This window comes from Mandrillus leucophaeus, unplaced genomic scaffold, assembly GCF_000951045.1.
Source record: "Mandrillus leucophaeus isolate KB7577 unplaced genomic scaffold, Mleu.le_1.0 Scaffold231, whole genome shotgun sequence".
NCBI lineage: Eukaryota > Metazoa > Chordata > Mammalia > Primates > Cercopithecidae > Mandrillus > Mandrillus leucophaeus.
The window spans coordinates 1,659,468-1,664,653 of record NW_012102377.1 but is presented as its reverse complement, the minus strand read 5'-3'; the positions used below and the strand labels follow the sequence as shown (position 1 = coordinate 1,664,653).

General features: G+C 44.7%; 1 long non-coding RNA gene across 1 annotated transcript; it reads right to left on the bottom strand.

Annotated features, from left to right (window-relative positions):
- Window positions 1-963: 963 nt before the first annotated feature.
- Window positions 964-3,388, bottom strand: LOC105541040. The gene is made up of 2 exons (XR_001006288.1): window positions 3,176-3,388; window positions 964-1,284 (listed from the first exon to the last, which is right to left on the bottom strand). It is a non-coding gene; the product is annotated as an uncharacterized LOC105541040 (long non-coding RNA).
- Window positions 3,389-5,186: the final 1,798 nt, after the last annotated feature.

Sequence of the window (5,186 nt, the reverse complement as noted above, 5' to 3'; positions counted from 1 at the left end):
GAGTGCAGTGGCACGATCTCGGCTCACTGCAAGCTCCGCTTCCCGGGTTCACGCCATTCTCCTGCCTCAGCCTCCCCAGCAGCTGGGACTACAGGCACCTGCCACCACACCTGGCTCATTTTTTGTATTTTTGTAGAGACGGGGTTTCACTGTGTTAGCCAGGATGGTCTCGATCTCCTGACCTCGTGATATGCCCGCCTTGGCCTCCCAAAGTGCTAGGATTACAGGCATGAGCCACCGCGCCCGGCCAGCTGCACTTCTTTCATGACTTCATGTCTCCTGGTCTTTTTGTTTTGCCTGGAACGCCCTTCCCCCACTTTCTGTACCTCATGAACACTTACCTAGTTTTTGGAACCCAGCCCAAGGGCACCTCCTCCGTGAGACTTTTACAATGCTTATGGTGTCTGGGATTCCCCATATCTCATTGCTTTCCCATCTGTTCTCCTATAGGATTTGTGTCCATGTCTCTATATATGATTTTTTTTTCTTTCTTTTTTTTTTTTTTTTTTTGTTAAGATAGGGTCTCACTCAGTTGTCCAGACTGGAATGCAGTGGCACAATCTTGGCTCACTGCAGCCTCCACCTCCCAGGTTCAAGCACTTCTCCTGCCTCAGCCTCTGGAGCAGCTGGGATCACAGGCACCTGCTTCCACGCCCGGCTAATTGTCGTATTTTTAGTAGAGACAGGGTTTCACCATGTTGGCCAGGCTGATCTCAAACTCCTAACCTCAGGTGACCCACCTGCCTCGGTCTCCCAAAGTATTGGTGTAGAGCTTATAGCTTGCAGTGAACGCCAAGAATGAGTTCTCAGACAATTCCATCTGAGCAGGGCGGGGGCGGGGGCAGCTCTTCTAAGAGAGTCAACCTTAGCATCCGTCCGCCAAGTATTTATTGAAAGGGCTTGTTAAATCACAAACATCCACTAGATGGCTTTTTTGAGGTCGGGTCGTGAGGCACCTGTGGCCTTGTAAAAACACTCAAACTGCATTCTCAGGAGGCTGTTTTCAGCGTTCCTTATCACACCACACACTCCACTCCTTGTCCTGTTTTCAGGGTCGAGTTTCATTCTCATGCACAAATAACATACACACAATGCCTCAATATTTTTCCATGCCCCGACCTCGAATGCCTTGTACATAAGCTTGAATATGTTGCCATGTGCCCCCCATATCTCCCCCTTTTTTAATTCTTAAAGCTTGCTGGTCATCTCATGCAAGGTAAGCTTCTATCATTCTTTCCTGGTCATAGATGCATCAGGTGGCAGTATAGGGTCTTCTGCAAATGCCTAGCAAACAGATACAAAAAAGAATAAGTACAACAGCCATCATCCAAATGCATATATTTAAACCAGACAACCAAGTGTTCGGGTTTAACCATTGAAAGCCTCTTGTAATTGCTGCGACCATTCCTCAAGTTGTTTCTTTAATTCACACTCAAGAGTGGAAATTTGAGAACACAAATGGTGGTGATAAGCCCCTTGCAGATGTGCTTTCACTCTCTCCCAAGCATATTGGGAGCTATTATATGTCAGGGGTGTGATACAGAATGATATTGCCAATCACAATGTAAATGTTGACGGGTAATGAATGCCTGCTGTTGATTCCCCAGCTATAGAACAGCGGCTTCAAGAGCCTTCAGGTGAGACAGAATAGTTTTATCAATATTTACCTGTTCTTGAAATTCATGGGTTACATTATATACCATGTGGTTCACCACTGAGGCTGTGTGAATAGATTCTGTCAGAGAAACAGCTGCAGTAGCAGCAGTTGCTAATATAATAATAGCTGAGACTAAAAGGGCAATTAAAGTGGCCAGAAATCTTTTATTTTTTCAAGTATGAGACAGTGCTTTCTAAACAGCTGCAGGGTGGAATCTGCTTCCCAGCTCCGGGTTAAATTTACAGGTAGCCACAATTCCACACATCATTAATTTAAGATCATGACATAGGTTATATTCCACTGCGTAACATTTCGGTGAGACAAGCATGTAGCACACCAACTACTGGAAGAGACTTTAATACTATAAAAGGATTGATTCTGCTCTACGTTAGGAACACCTTACCCAAACAAAATTATATAAGGGTGCATAGTACAAATCAGGAGAGTGTCAGTAACATTATTATGCAAAGAGAGGATATAGTTGCCACTGCTAGTAATATACTCACCATGTGAAAGAACCCGTTCAAAAAGGGAAATCCTAATCTCCAAATTTGGGTATGAGCAGGGCTTAAAGCTTGTTTCCCTTTCAGTTGTAATACTGGTCCTGAAAGGCCACACTCTGACTAGGTAATAGAACTACTGGAGGGACTTCTAAATCCAATAGTCTGATTTGCAGACAGAAGATTACCATGGGGACCCCAATCAAATAAGGTGCCATTATCAAACAGAGGCTCTTGACATGGTGCAGGCTGTCTGTACGGTGACCACTGGACGGCCTCAAACTTATATCGCCAGTCCCTACTCGGATGGCATATAGGAAGATCAGGCACTTGTGAAGCTTCATTAGAGACCTCAGTAAGATTACTGGTAATAGTAGAAATAAAAGTCAAGTTTGCAAGCTTAGCATCCCTTTTAGGCTTATAGTAAAGATACTCCTGAGGGATGAGAGTAACACACTTATGTGCTATTGTGGAAAAACAAAGAGGGGGATTACTAGACAATAAAATCAAGGAGTAATTAAATTTAATTCATCCCAAATTTTCAGTTAAGGGATCAGACAGGGGCATCCATCAGCCTCCTGTCCAATAAGTATCATTAGATGACAAAGGCAAGTCAGCATCCCACCATGTAATAACATTAAAAATGGGTGTGGTGGCTCACACCTGTAATCCCAGCACTTTGGGAGGCTGAAGCAGGCGGATCATGAGGTCAGGAGATGGAGACCATCCTGGCTAACATGGTGAAACCCCGTCTCTACTAAAACTACAAAAAAATTAGCTGGGCGTGGTGGGGGGTGCCTGTAGTCCCAGCTACTTGGGAGGCTGAGGCAGGAGAATGTCGTGAACCCGGAGGCAGAGCTTGCAGTGAGCTGAGATCGCGCCACTGCACTCCAGCCTGGGCAACAGAGCAAGACTCTGTCTCAAACAAACAAACAAACAAAAAACCAGGGGGATCTAGAACATGACTCCAATAAACATGTTCTTGAGCTGATCCCAATTGGCAAAGGACAAGAATTACCAGCCACTGCAACATCCATGTCTGTCTTACTTTCTCAGAAGTTTCCCTAATTACCATCAGATACACAAGAAACCAATTCTCTGCAGTTGCAGGGCCTTCCACGTCTGCAAGCTGAATAGATGCCTGTTGATCCAGTTTCTTTAGCTGTCTCCAGGTAATGTCAGGTGCCTTCCGAGTCATCACCGTCATTGTCAGCTGGTTCTCCAACGACAGGTCCTGTTCTCGAGAAGAGAGTCCCATATTCCCCCTTTTTTGTTTATTAAGATATACTTTAAGAGTTTGATGAGCACATTTAACAGTGGCCTGATTGGTTGAGTTATAAGGAATACCAGTTTTGCGTTGTATGTGCCAAAGTTGCAGTGCATATGCAAATTGAGCGCTAAGATAGCAAGGTCCATTATTAGTTTTTGTTTTTGTTTTATTTTTTGGTGAGACGGAGATTCACTCTTGTTGCCCAGGCTGGAGTGCAATAGCGCCACCTCGGCTCACCACATCCTCCGCCTCCCAGATTCAAGTGATTCTCCTGCCTCAGCCTCCCGAGTAGCTGGGATTACAGGCATGGGCCACCACACCTGGCTAATTTTGTATTTTTAGTAGAGATGGGGTTTCACTGTGTTGCCCAGGCTGATCTTGAACTCCTGACCTCAGGTGATCCACCCGCCTCAGCCTCCCAAAGTGCTGGAATTATAGGCCACTGCGCCCGGCCCATTATTAGTTTTTATAGTGTGTGGAAGGCTTAGAGTTATAATAGATTTAAACAAATGAGCAATTGCATCTTTGTTTTTTTCTCTGGTCTGGAGGGTGGCATGTATCAGGTCTGTATAAGTGCCCATGGTAACGTGGAGAAATTTGAAACATCCAAAGGGTGGATACTGAGTAACATCAGTTTGCCAGATAGCATTAGGTACCAGACCTCGTGGGTTGGCACCAAGGCCTAAGGAAAAGGGGGAAGGAGATGTAGCAGGACGAGCCGCAGACAAAACTCCTCAGACACCGGATTAAAGAAGGAAGAGGTTTTTTATTCGGCCGGGAGCATCGGCAGACTCGCGTCTTAAGAGCCAAGCTCCCTGAGAAAGAAATACTTGGCCTTTTTAAAGCCTTACAACTTTAAGGGGTCCACGTGAAAGGGTCGTGATAAATTGAGCAAGCGTGGGAAACGTGACTGGGGGCTACATGCATCAGCTAACAGAACAAAAAGTTTTACAATGCTGTTTTCATACAGTGTCTGGAATTTACAGATAACACAAGTAGTTTAGGCCAGGGGTTGATGTTATTATTACTACTTTGTTTAACTCCTAGGGCCGGGTGGTGGTGCCAAGGTTGTCTAGCTATTTATCTTACTTTTGTTTCTTTCTCTCTTTCCTCCTGTCTTGTGAACTAGGCAAGGTGGCGGGAGGAAGGCAGCAGGAGTAGTAGTGGTCTCCTTCCTTAGAGAATGCCGTCGGCAATCAGGACAAGTTTTAATAATCATGCGAGCTTGAGTAAGTGTCAAATGAAACTTGTTTAAGACTGCGGACATTCTGATGGAAAAAAGCATGATCAGCTTGAGCTCGCAAAAAGGCAGGTGAATTTGCAAAGCACACGTATGGTCATACCAGAGCATCAACTCGAGCGTTGCCTTCTGATAAGGGACCAGGTAACCCAGAATGAGAGCGAATATTATGTCTTGGTGAGGACAAGTTTGTAAGGCCAATATCTGGGCACCTAATTCCACCTGTTGCGTAGTTTTTAAAATGCTCCTGGATTTTGTGCTGCCAGTTCTGCATGGCATCTTGCCACATTACAGCTGCTTTTTCAGTTTTGGTTTTTTTTTTTTTGAGCCACCTGTAAAGACAGTGGTGGCATGAAGTAAAGGCTCAGAGACAACAATAGATACAAATTTAACAGGTACAGTTTGTAAAAAGTTCAGGAGCTTAGAGGCTGGTAAATGAAAGCTGATATTACCAATAAAGTCAGCAATAAAGCATAGCTACTTGCCAATCAAGATCATAAGCTAAGAAAGTATGAAATT